The 14,125-nt window shown below is 35.4% G+C and overlaps 1 long non-coding RNA gene across 1 annotated transcript; it reads left to right on the top strand.

The window, feature by feature from the left end:
• Positions 1-7,820: 7,820 nt before the first annotated feature.
• Positions 7,821-9,431, top strand: LOC149179326 (uncharacterized). Its single transcript, XR_016258913.1, has 3 exons — positions 7,821-8,520; positions 8,609-8,704; positions 9,091-9,431. It is a non-coding gene; the product is annotated as an uncharacterized LOC149179326 (long non-coding RNA).
• Positions 9,432-14,125: the final 4,694 nt, after the last annotated feature.

Below are 14,125 nucleotides of genomic sequence, written 5' to 3' on the forward strand. Positions count from 1 at the left end.
AACATCAATGGGATGAAATCTACATCAAATGGATGTCAAGATTGCATTCCCGAATGGCACAATTAATGATGAAGTCTATGTAGATCAAACCTTGGGATTTGAAGTCAAAGATAGAGAGGCTTATGTTTGCAAGTTGAAGGCATTATATGGTCTTAAGCAAGCACCAAGGGCATGGTATGCTAGGATGGATGCATACCTACAAATATTTGGCTTTACAAAGAATTATGTTGATCTGAATCTCTATATCAAGGTCGTGAAGGATGAGCCTGTAATCTGTAACACCCTCCTCCCACATCTACCCATCTAATCGGTCAACCAGGGTAAACATGTGACAAGAGACTACTATGAGGAGATTCAACCTTCTAGGTGACCTTAAGGAAGTGAAATTGACTGAAACACACTACAAAGACCTTCCACATCAGCAATAGGACTCTCAGGAACCATTCCAACCTCTCAGGTAACCAACCCCTGCGTCCCACTGAATTTTTAGACCAATTAACCCCCAAATTCTCCCATGATATGGGCATGCATGCATCCAAAAGGCTCTGGACGCTCCCACAACATGGTATGCCAGTGTCCATAGACTATTTTTCTCAGTGTTGTGACAGTGTCCTTGGGATTTGAGCCACTTTTTCAGGTGCAGAGCCTAGGTCACTGCCCAGAATTAAATGACACCTTCATAATAGAAATATAACAAGGGAATGACAATACAAATGCAATCACTTGAACAAGCCTTTAACTGGACCCCTACTAGCCATGACAAGCATTTCATAAAACATATCACGAATATGTAATCTACAGGTGTAAACAACTGATTTAAGCATAGGGGTCTCATAGTTATCTGAGAATCGCTAAGAAGCATTGTTCTCTTATATCATTAACTGCATTATCATCTATTAGGTCATAGATACATTGTTCATTCATTTACAAATAGAAACATGAGGAGAGCCACACATCATCAGTGTCATAAAACATGCTTATAACCAACATAATAACAAAAAAAATATCAAGGATACATCAGCGATAGAATCCACATATAAACGATTACATTTACACACAAGATGTCAAGGAAAGAACCTCTTATTAATGAATGCAAAATCCAACCCGGGGTGGGACTGCCACGTTCCACCCAACCATAGAATGGTTGAGCCAAATCTCTCTTTAGCCATTCACCCCCATGCCATATTCCAAGCATGAATGTGGAATTCAAACCAAAATAACCAACTGGGGCATCTCGAGGCTAAACCAACTCACCCTCATCAATAGAAACCATCTTTTACCACAATCCATCCTGAATCATTAAGCCAAACAATAAACATGTAATAACACGCTTTAAGATGATTTCCACTAGATCACTAGGCCCAAACAAGCATGGATGCCACCGGATTTCGCCACCTACACCGTGAGGAATTTTCCTGTCTCCTAGTCTCCTAGGCTTTACCGTAATCCACAGTCCGATCCAGGGATCACTAGGCCCTAAACATAGACACTACCCTCTAGGATTTACATTATATCCTGCCATTCACCGACAAGGATTCCTAGGCCTAATCAAGGGAAACCAACTCTAGGCTTTACCGTATATCTCATCATTCACCAATCGAGGATTCCTAGGCCCACCGAGGCACACAATATCTGGCTTTACCACAACCCACAGTCTGGTTTAGGGGTCACTAGGCCAGTGGCTTTATCACAATCCACAGTCTAGTTCAGGGATCACTAGGCCATGTGTAATTCCTTTCGCATATCCACCTCACCAAGCTTCGAATCCATTTGGAAATCCAGCTCAACCAAAACATGAGAACCCCATCACACCATGGCTATCTGAAAATGGCAAGGCTAGGTTGAAAACACTGTCACACCTTGCAAAACCCATGCCATAACAGGAAAGAACCACATGCAATACCATGCATGCCAAATCTAGCAAGGAAATCACACATGCAAATTGATACCTGCAAAGAATCCTGCTATAGTTGTTTGATCCTTCTCTTCCTTGCTTGATCTCTGCTTCCTCTTTGCCTTCGTTGCCTTTCTTGATCCAACGCTGAGCAAAAAAATTGAGCAAAAGCTTGCCACTGATCCTCATAAACCTTTTTTATTAATGAGGCCTCTATTTTCTTCATTTTCCATTATTTTCCTTCAGTTTCCTCCTCACATGCAACCTGTGACCTTTCACCTTCCTTTTCTCCTAATTTCCATTATTTTCATAAATAAATGCCAAATAATGTCTCTTTGCCTTTCCAATGCCTTTGCCATTTTTCTTTAGCCATAATAACCGAATGAACACCCACTAGAATGTTTTGCCCACCATTCAGCTTGAAATACGTGTCCCATGACCGTGGTCTTATATTTTATATTTACATGGATTTTTAACGAGGGATGTTACATAATCATTCTTCTAAATGTGGATGATCTTCTCTTAACAAGTGTAGAAGGTCAAATCCAAGAATGCAAGAAGTAGCTAGCAACATAATTCGATATGAAGGATCTTGGGCTGATGCACTACTACTTGGGACTAGAAGTTTGGCAGGGACTTGACGAGATCTATCTAGGCCAAGGGAAGTATGTGATCGAGATGTTGAAGAGGTTTGATATGATGGATTACAAACCAATAACAACCCCGACGATCACAAACTTGAAAAGACTAAGGAGTTCTGAATCGAGCCTAGTGGATCCAACCAGGTATAGACAATTGATTAACTCATTAATGTACTTGGTGAATACTCGACCAGACATATGTTTTGCAGTAAATATTCTCAATCAATTCCAAGTTGATTCGAAGCATGATCATTGGATAAAAACCAAACACATTATGAGATATTTGCAAGGAACAATCCACTATTGCCTGAAAAATGATAGGAGGAATGATGTCCACTTGATTGGATATACAAATTCTGAATGGGGAGGAAGTGAATAGGATGGAAGAAGCACTATAGGAGGATTCTTTAGTTTTGGATCCTCCATGGTCTCATGGATGAGTAAGAATCAAGAATCAGTTGCTTTAAGTAGTGTTGAGGCTGAATATATTGCAACATGTGAAATAAGTAGAGAAGCGGGTTGGTTGAGGAAGTTGTTGTCTAACTTGTTTGAAGGGCCAATGGGCCCTACAGTGATACAATGTGATAACACCAGTTGTATAAGATTGTCTGAAGACCTGTTTTTCATGGAAAGACAAAGCATATAAATAACAAGTATCACTGCATTCAGAAGCTACTACAAGATGGTGTGTTGTAGCTACAATATATCTCCACCGATGAGAAGGTAACTGACATATTGACAAAATATCTTCTTAACAAGAAGCTTGTGTATTTGAGAGACAAGCTTGGTCTAGTTGATATATCCTCTCTAAGTTGAGAGGGAGAGATAGACACATCATTCTTGTCTTCACTTGGGAAGACAAAATGGAGGATTGGGTAAACCTCTGACATTCGAGACTATTTGAGGATGAGGTAGGGAATCTAAGATAAGGGTAGTGGAGGACTGATATTCTTTGAGGACTAGCTATCCAAGATAAGAATTGTCCAAGAAGGACATACTCTGTGAACACCTGGGTGAGGTATGTGCCTTGAGAGACAATGATGATGGTGTCTATAAATCATTGGTCTGGCCAACATTATGCTTTGACCTTGTGGAGAGATAGAGCTATTAGTCAAGGCCTTGCTATGTGACAATGATGGTTGTTATGATTCTAAAGAGATGGGTTGCCAATCTGACCCTTCTTATGAGATCTCTTCACATTGAGAATGTCCATATACCAGTTATGAATATCTCCCTAGTTAAGAGGGAGTGTTGAAAAATGTGTAACTAGGTTCGATCTTCATAAATATGAAATGTACTTTTGATTTTTGTATTTTGTAAAATGAAAGAAAAATTATTATTGTTATTTTTGGAGCATGGGTTTCTTGCTCAAGGTCTTTTATTTTATAGGTCAAGCACCCATTGCGTGCTTCTAGGGTTTTTCCTAGGTTAAGAAGTCAAAAGATTCATTGTCATAAGTTGAAGACTCCTTCGGGCACATTGTAACTTGTAAAGAAAATATTTTTGTAATTAGAAGTGTCAAAACACCCTTCAAGACCAAGTTGGCCCAACAACTAAGAAGTTGGCCTATTTTGAGGAGACACGTCCACCTTAAGAAGCCTATATAAAGGAGGGAACTGGACTTCCTTTAGACACATTCACTTCTCATCTCATTCAAGTGAAGGAGCAGAAAAAGGCTAGCGATGAAGTAAGAGGATGAAGGAAGAAGTTTATGGGCTAATTCTATCTCACACGTGCGAAGAAGGAAGGTTAGGGTTTGCCACGTCAAGGTTGAAATTCTCTATTCACTGAAGAAGGATCAAAGTTGTTGGAAGAAGGGTCTACTAGGTCACCTTCTAGCCCTAGACAAGGAAGTAAAGCAAGCGAAGTTGTTGGGAGGCCTTGGAAGGCTCAAGAGAGCTATTATGAATCTAGTAATTGGGTGCATCAAAATATGTAGTGTTTAACATCTTGTGCTATGACAAATGTGTGCAATTAAAGCAAGATGATCAATAAAGTTTTCGGCCTAGATGGATGGAGTAAATTTTCACACTATCCTGCCATACAAGTAATCTTTTGCGGCCTTCACATATGCTAAGATGTGTCTCACATGCTTCACATCTTTAAGGGAAAAGGCATTTGTGGGTGTTTTATTCAACCATATATTATATGGAAGATTTCCTTATGACATTTTCTAAGAAGCCCACACCAAAAGAATCATCATGGTGCACAAATGCAATATCAATTTGTTAAATGGAGAATATCGTCGCAGATCGACACCATTGCAAATAAGAGTAAAAAGTCATTTTGTGAGTGGATGAAGAGAACTCTTTGACTCTCTTCACAAACCTTCCTATATCCATACACTGTAGTTATTCACAGTCCTTAAACATATGCGATGAGATTTTCCATTTCAAAAAGTGGTCTTAAACAACTGGAATGACAAGTTGGCAAAATTAACACTAACACAATTACTTTACTTGATATAACAGTACATGGAAAGTGAAATCCTTTTATTACAAAGTTTTAACTGTTCAAATACACAAAGCATCAATCCAGTGGAGAGAATTCAGAACGATGAAGTTCCCAAAACCAAAATCAAGCTTCATCTTGTTTTGAAGTAACCAAAATCAAGCTGCCACGTGTAAAAAACTATTTGAATGCTGCATCAAAAATTAATATCTTTCTCAACTTTACTAATTTTTTATTTTAAAAATACTTTTAAACCTACTATAATTTTTTTAATAATAAAATATCAAAATTTGTGAAATATGTTGCTCGGGAAATTCTTACATACAATCATATATAAGGAAAGTAAGTTGAGATTAAAAGAATAATGGTATAAATTAAGTTTTTAATCTTAATGTATAACTACAGAATTATTTAATTTATATATTTATGTTGAAATTTATTTTGTTTTTTATATAGCTTAATTAATAGATGAAATGGTATTTTTCATTATATTTTTTTGTTATGTTTTAAATTTTTTTTCAGAGTGTTGAATCTATTTATGCATTCATAAATATATTTTAAACAACAAAAAATCACAATCTTATTTGAAATTGCATTGTCTATGAAAAAACTATTTAGTTTATAAGTTAGACTATGCCTTTTATTTTATTGAAAATGAGTTTTAAATTATATATATATATATATATATATATATATATATATATATAGATTTAATTAAAAGAATATTTTTTATTATTACTATTTAATGAAAGATTATAATTAAATTTATCAAGTTATTTAAAATGGGTATTTGTGATTATATGTGTTATTAAAAGATTACTCTAAATTTGAATTTTTATTAATTTTTTATTCCCACAATTGTCTTTCTTCTTTGCATCATTGTTGTTTTAAGTTTGAACATTTAACTTTTTTAGTTAGGCTAGTTTATCCATTTTGTTTTTTTTTTTTCTTCTCACATATTTAATAAGTTTTGATTTTTTTTATTCGTCAGATAAGTGAGATTACCCTTAGATTTTGAATTGGTGATTTTAACATTAAACAACTTAATGCTTTAACAATATATTCAATCATATTTTATTCAAAAATGTATAGATAACTAATTTTAATATTTTATTATAATTCAAATAAATAAATATATTTAAAATAAACAAATAAAAAATAAAAATTGTGTTTTTTATTATAAACCAACTTAGATTTGTCTAATTTTGGGTCTACCATGCCTCGTCAAGGATCAAATATTTTAAGGTGCAAACATTCTTTTAACACTGTAAAATTTGATGAAAGGTTTATAATTGTTATATGAATTGTTTTTTTATTTATATAATTATTCTCATCTTATTTATTTATGTAAGGCGACATTAATTTATTTGTTGTATTTTCATTTTTTATTTATTTAAGTTGATGTTAATTTATTTGTTAGGATGGACAAACTTACACATCTCTTTCATACTCAGTTGTAGAATGCATCTCTAAACATAATAATAAAAATTATTAAATTATTTAATTAATTAAATTTAATTCAAAATAGATTGATAAGAAATTATTATAATTAACCTAGATTTAAGTCTTAATACACTTTGTATATATGTCACTTTTGGTAAGAAAAAAATTATGTGATACATTCTACAAATTTTGAGGAAAGTTACCATTCTTTTCAAAATTAAACAAAATTTAGTAAAGAACTTTATAAAGTTACCATTCGTTTCAAAATTAAACAAAATTTAGTAAAAAACTTTATTATGAATTATCATTATAAAGGTCTATATTTTTTATATTAATTTAAAATTTTTCTAAGTAACTTTTAATTACACGTCAAATTATATTTTTTTCAAATCTATCGTAAGCATTATATATATATATATATATAAATATATTTTGTTATATAAAAAAATTATATATATATATTTTTAAATTAAATAAATTCTATAAATTAAGAAAATTCATGACCTATCTATTATTATTATGAAAAATTTCACTGGTAAAATGTGAAGAGAATGTAACTTAATTGGGTTATGGGTTAGTGATAATTTTATTAGGCTAGATTTTAATCTCAATGCTATATATATATATATATATGAATTTAGGTAAGAATCCATTACACAATACATTATATAAATTTCAATCTTGTTGGAGTATTTATTTATTTATTTATTTTTGGAAAAAAAACGTATGTATGATAAGCTTATCTTATTTGCCATATATATTTAAATATTAGCAAAGAGGAAAATATTAGCCTCTTAATAAATCAGTATAGATTCATCGTGAGTGGGGAGGAATCAAAATTTTTTAAGTGCAACTTTTTTAGAGTGCAAAATATAATATGAAATTATTTATTGCATAAATTATATTTTTGAAAGCTATATAGTTTTATATAATTTATATATATAATTTTTATAAAACAATATATAATTGACATTAAAATATTTTACATAACATGTACATCTAGACACATTAATTTTTTTTTCTTATTAATATATTTTTAACTATACATAAATATTAATAGTTATTAAAATATTTTATTGATTACCCACATCTTATTCACACTTTTTTTCCTTTTTTAATTACTATATATGAAATTATGTTATATTGCTTTTCTATTTTGAGAATATTTTATTTTTATTTTAAGAGGGACAAATGTCAACTCCAAATTGAGCACACACATAATTACACATCCCCTCATACTGGATTGTAGAATGAGCTTCTTGGTTCAACAATCATTTTTTAATAAACAATCAATTTTATAAAAGATGAAATTTTCCCTTAAATATTTAATTAATAATTTTTATGTTTTAATCATAATCTACCAAATACTCCCTCTAGTACAATAAAAAAAAAGAAGCCAAAAACACCTTTAAAGAATATTTAATTATGCATTAAATCATTCCATTATTTATCTATTTTAACTTCTAATCAATTAAGTACTGTCACACCTCCATTATCATAACCGCATCAAATAAAAAAAAAATTACCACTAATCACATAGTTCGATTACAACATGATTACATTTTAATTGCCACAGTCATTAGACTTATGTTAGTTTAATATTCAGGTCAATGGCTTATCAGAACCGTAACAATACAACCATAGTTTTATTGATTTTATGTCAGAGTTTAATTACACCTGTACTTTGGTATTATGCTTCTGGATTAGTCGTACTGCATATGGATTTACTCTTTAATTAGGCAATAATGAAATGTTCTACCATGGAGACGTGGCATGAGCAGGCTTCGTCCCTTCATCCAGCTTCCCACCCGCTGTTCAACATCCCTCATTCCTATCGCTGCATCTATGGTGTGGAGGCTTGGTCCATGATCCGACAGTTGTGCTTTGTCCTGGAATTCCTCTCCGCATTACTTGCGGGTGAAGTGTCTCATTACGCGCCCCTGTTCCTCGATGCTCGCTGCTGCTGCCAAGATTTAGCTTCAAGCAAGCTCGGCTCTGCAACTAGGGTTTCATCTCACAAAGGTTTGCTGAGGGCTGAGGATGCCATGGTGGGTATAAGCGGTATCTTTTCACAGGTGCAACAAGGTCTAGGTGAGAGTAAGGTCACAGTCTCTACGATTTCATTCTTTTTAGAGTTCATTGCCATTGTTTCATTCTAACTTTCTGCTGTCCGTTTCAGGTTGCAGGTGTTGTAGGGGCAGGCATGAGTTGCACTGAGTTTTTCGCGGAGGGCTTCACGATCCTTGCCTCGGCTTTATCGTCAACTAGTTATCAGGTAAGTTCTTGCTAACCGCCCCTGAAGAATGTAGGTAGTAAAGGAAATTTCATGGTTGGATTATTACTTGGCACTTTCAGTTAGTTGGGCATACTGTCAAGGGTTCGAGTTCTTTTTAAATGCTTATTAGATTTTTGGGCGAGGGTTTTCCAATTCCAAAGGCTATTTAGATTATGGGCAAGGGTTTTCCAATTCCAAAGGCTATTTAGATTCTGGGCGAGGGTTTTGTCTCCTGCTTATCATAGGGATTTCATATGTAGACAGAAGAACACCTCTGTCTGAGTAGTGCATGATCTTAACAGAACTTACATGTTTGTGAATCCTTCAGTGATAACCTTAAAGCATTAGCATTTTTACTCATTCTATTCTTCTGCAAATGTTTCAAGGTTTGTTCGTTTATGTTCTGGAAAGTCTGGAAGAAGATCTGAGTTCTCTCTGTGGCACCTCCAGGTGTACCATTAACTGGCCTTAAAAGGCTGGTAGCTACGACTACTTCATTTACCTCTAGTCCTTTGTTAATTAAAGGAGTTCTGTTTGTAGATTTGTTACTCCATTTCCGCTTGCTCGACTTCGGGTAGTGATGCCCTCACAAAGCTGGGTAGTCTGCAAGCGTGGGAATGTTATTGCAAAAGACTAAGACTCTGTTCCGAACGCTTGTTCCATTCTAGACTATCATATGCATAGTATTTGAGTTACGAGTTCTTTGTTTTGAACTGGGTCGTTGGTTTATATATAATATATATGAGAAACACTCATTTTGATATGGAATCCTGCTGTTTTTGATGAATTTATCAACTTAATTTGTAGGTCTCTGTGGTTGGTTTCTTTTATTGTTATTTCACATCAGGTTTTTGCCTCGCATGGTAATCGTGTTTTTCATGCTTCGGCTGTATGATGTAACAACATGCAAATTCTAGGTTTATAATTCCCTTTCACTGTGTGAGAAGTATTACAGTCTCGATTTTTCAGTTAAATTCTAAACTATGCAGTTTTACGCCTTCCTTCATTATGTTATGCACATTTGGATCTACTGTATGACATGCGGTGCTTGTTTTAGTTCTCTTTTCCTATACTTGTAACAGAAGATCATAATCAAATTAACCTACCGGGACCGCATCTAGGTGTTCCATGCTCTGACATAGGATTAGCTACCTACATGTCCTGAATGTTCTTGTTCAATTTAATCTCAGTAATTAACAGTATCAATACAAGTTACAAATTATATACAATATCATTACAAGTCACAAATTATACACAGTATCATACAAGATACAAATTATTCCTGTACGGTACTAAATACAGTTATTCATTACCAGAATCTAACATTCAATAACAGTTTATGTCAACAGATTATTCTAGGGTTGTTACTTACCTGAACCTGATAAAGAATAAAAATTCAACTGAAGATGTTACTTTTATTACTTGCAATATTTCAATCCTCCCAACCATGAGACTTTCCATCAGGTCCAAGTCTCCCCCCAAGCTTGCTCACAAGACTAATGTCTTCTGCAAGTTTTGCACCAAGTGTTGTTGCTATCTGGTCACCACCAGACTTAGCTAATCTCCCGTCTGACCTCTCAGCACGGTTCCCTCCTCGCCCCTCCCTGCCTCCCCTCAGGCTTTTCTTTGGACCATTCATAATCAGGGAGGTAGTTAGGGTTTCTGGCAACTGCCTTTCCTAACTTCCTTGTATGAGAAGTTACAAGGTCTGTTAATATTCAAACCATTTCCTTTCTTTAATAATTAACAACATAAACACTTAATTCAAAAATAAGAATAATAATATCTAGTTTTGTTTCTTACTGTGGTAAAATAAATTATTTATAGTTTTTTGGGGACATTACATCTCCCCTCCCTGAAATCAAACATTGTCCCAATGTTTTCCAGCCGCAAACAACCCTGGAAATGCTTCTTTCATGAGTTGTTCATCCTCCCAGGTGGCCTCATCTGGCACAAAGTGCTACCATTGCACTTTAACCTAGGTGATAGCTCGTTTCTACAACATTACTTCTCTTCGATCGATTATAATCAGTGGCTCGACCTAAAACAAAACAGTAATTTGAATCAGTTTTTCATCATAAAAATTTATTTGGCTTACCTAAGAAACTTTCTTACTTGTATATCTAGCCAACTGATTATGTGCTTAGGATCATAAACATATCTTTTCAATGCTGACACATGGAAAACATTGTGGACCCGAATATGGCTTGGTAAGGCGAGTTGGTATGCCACTGGCCCGACCCTTGCCAAAATTTGAAATGGACCACAAAACCGGGGTTCCAACTTAGCACACCCGCTCCATTGTAACGTACTCTTCTTAGCTCGTACTCTCACATATACATGGTCTCCTACTTGGAATTCTCTGAAATTCCTTTTTCGATCAGCGAAATTCTTTTGCCTATCTTGGGTCGCCTTTAAGTTGGAACACACCTTCTTAACCATCTCTTCCATTTCTTTTAGCATTTCAAGTCCCAACATCAGCTTGTCCTCTAGTCCCCCCCAACTAGACGGTGTGCGGCACTTACGTCTGTACAACACTTCAAACGGGCTCATCTGTAAGGAAGTATGGTAGCCATTATTATAAGCAAATTCAACCAGGTGCAAGTAGTCTTCCCATTTGGATGGTTGTTGCATTACGTATGTTCTTAGCATATCTTCCACTACCTGATTCACCCGTTCTGTCTGCCCGTCTGTTTGAGGATGATAGGCGGTATTGAAATTTAATTGAGTACCTAACCCTTCAAATAGGGTTCTCCAGAATGTTGATGTAAACTTTACATCACGGTCATAAATTATAGTTTTTGGCAGCCCATGTAGCCTAAAAGTATTTCGCATAAAGATATTGACAATCTGTACCGCCTTGAAGGTGGACTGTACTAATATAAAATTTGTTGATTTTCTTAATTTGTCTACCATCACCATGATTGAGTCATTTAGCTTTTTGGATTTGGGTAGTCCTGTGATAAAATCCAGAGAGATGGTCTCCCACTTCCGTTCCGAGATTGGTAGTGGTTGTAGTAACCCAACAAGGTGCTGATGTTCTGTTTTAACTTGCTGACATTCCAGGCAACGTGTCAAATATTTTGCCACATATTTTTTCATACCGGGCCAATAGTACTCCTTTCGGAGTGCTATAATTAGCTTTTGGTACCCAGGGTGTCCTACATAGGGACTTTTATGATATTCATCTAGAATCATATTTTTAATATTATTTTGGTTGGGTACATATAGTCTTTTCTTATAATTCAGCATACCCACAGAATCCATCACATATCCTTGCTGAGATTCATGACTGGTTGTGTTTTGAGCTTGTTGTCCTATTTGCTGATATTTCTGGTCCTGCTCCGCTACTTTTTTAATTAATTCGTCGAAGGTAGCCTGCCCTTCACTGTAAGAAATTTCATAGAGACAATGTACCTTTTGACTTAAAGCATCTGCTACTTGGTTCTCTTTTCCCTTCAGATGTTTGATCTCGAAATCAAATCCACTTAGAAAATCTACCCACTGAGCCTGCCTAGAATTTAAAGTAGGCTTATTGAAGTAATTAGTCAAACTGTGATGGTCAGTCATTAACAGAAACTTCTTACCCATCAAATAGTGATGCCACATCTTTAAAGCGTGAATGACGTCTGTCAATTCTAAAGCATAAGCGGAATATTTCTGCTCGTGTTCCTTTAATTTCCTAGACTCATAGGCGATTACCTTCCCATCTTGCATTAATACTCCACCTACCCCTTCATTGCTAGCATCTGTACACACCACATAGTCCTTACTTGGATTTTCTATGCTTAAAATGGGCGCGGTGGTGAGCAGATGCTTAAGCTGCCCAAAACTCTTTTGACATTCCGTTGTCCATTTAAAAAAAAAAATCCCTTTTTCTGTAGGGAGGTAATAGAATAGGCCACTCTAGAGAATCCTTCCACAAACCATCTATAGTATCTTGCCAATCCCATGAAAGATCTTATATCAGTTACGTCCTTTGGCACTGACCATTCCATTATGGTATTTATCTTCTTTGGATCCACTGCAATTCCATCCTTGGTAATAATGTGGCCTAAGTACTAAATTTGTTCCTTGAAAAAATCACACTTTCTGAATTTAGCATACAGTTGATGTTCCCGAAGAGTCTGCAACACTATCCTGAGGTGTTCCTTATGTTCTTCAATATTCCAAGAATAGATCAGTATATCATCAATAAATATTAACACAAATTTATCTAAATACTGATGAAATATATTGTTCATTAGACACATAAAGGTCGCGGGGGCATTGGTTAGCCCAAATGGTAACACTACAAACTCGTAGTGCCCATAACGGGTCCTAAAGGTGGTTTTAGCTATATCTTCCTCCTTGATTCTGATCTGGTGGTATCTGGATCGTAAATCAATTTTTGAAAATACCGTTTCCCCTTTTACTTGGTCAAATAGTTCATCTATGCGAGGCAAAGGGTACTTGTTTTTTATAGTCAACTTATTGAGTTGACGATAGTCCATACACATACATGGGGTTCCATCCTTCCTTTTGACGAATAGCACGGGGGCTCCCCAGGGCGACACACTGGGGTGGATGTAGTTTTTATCCAGTAGCTCCTGTAATTGTATTTTTAGTTCCGTCAATTCTGGCGTGCTCATTCGATAAGGAGCTCGGGACACCGGGGCTGCTCCTGGCACCAGTTCAATGGTGAAATCTATGTCTCTCTTGGGTGGTAGTCCTGGTATTTCTTCAGGGAACACATCTATGAAATTCAGAATCACTGGGATACTTTCCAGGGTGACAGACTTGTCCTTTGAATTGGCATAACCAACCTGAATAGCATAAATCTGACATCTTTTCTTAATGCACTTTGCTAGTTGAGAGGCAGTTATTGGCCGTAATTGTAATGATCTCAGGATGCCTTGCATTTCCTATTTGTCTCCTTGTTCATTCTTATAACAGATAGTTTTTGTTTTACAATTTATAATGGACTAGCGTTTTTCTAGCCAGTCCATGCCTATCAAAATGTCATAGGATCCTAGGAGAAGTATGCTTAGATCTGCCACCAAAGGTTGACTTGCTATTTCCAAAGGACAATTATTGATCTTGGCCAACACACGTCTCTTTGCCCCTGTTTCTAACTGTACTAGCCAGGGGTTTTTAAAATTGACAGTTTTTAATTTACATTGCTCCACTATCTTAGGACTAACATAACTTAACGTAGCTCTAGGATCAATTAAAACAGATACAGTATGATCAAAGATTTTACCTTCAAACTCTACCATAGTCGGCTGGTATTCTGCCTGATGATCTTCAAGGGCAGCATTAATTTTCGGGATACTCCGGGCTACGTCGCCTACCATAGATGCTTCGTGAAGCTGCGAAATCTATTTAGTGTATTTCCGGTTAAGGCAGTTCTTAACATAATGTGACCCTCCACATCCCCAA

The sequence above is a fragment of the Pinus tabuliformis genome, chromosome 4_1 (genome assembly GCF_031772625.1).
Source record: "Pinus tabuliformis cultivar Carrire ecotype Pingquan chromosome 4_1, CPIR1, whole genome shotgun sequence".
Classification (NCBI taxonomy): Eukaryota; Viridiplantae; Streptophyta; class Pinopsida; order Pinales; family Pinaceae; genus Pinus; species Pinus tabuliformis.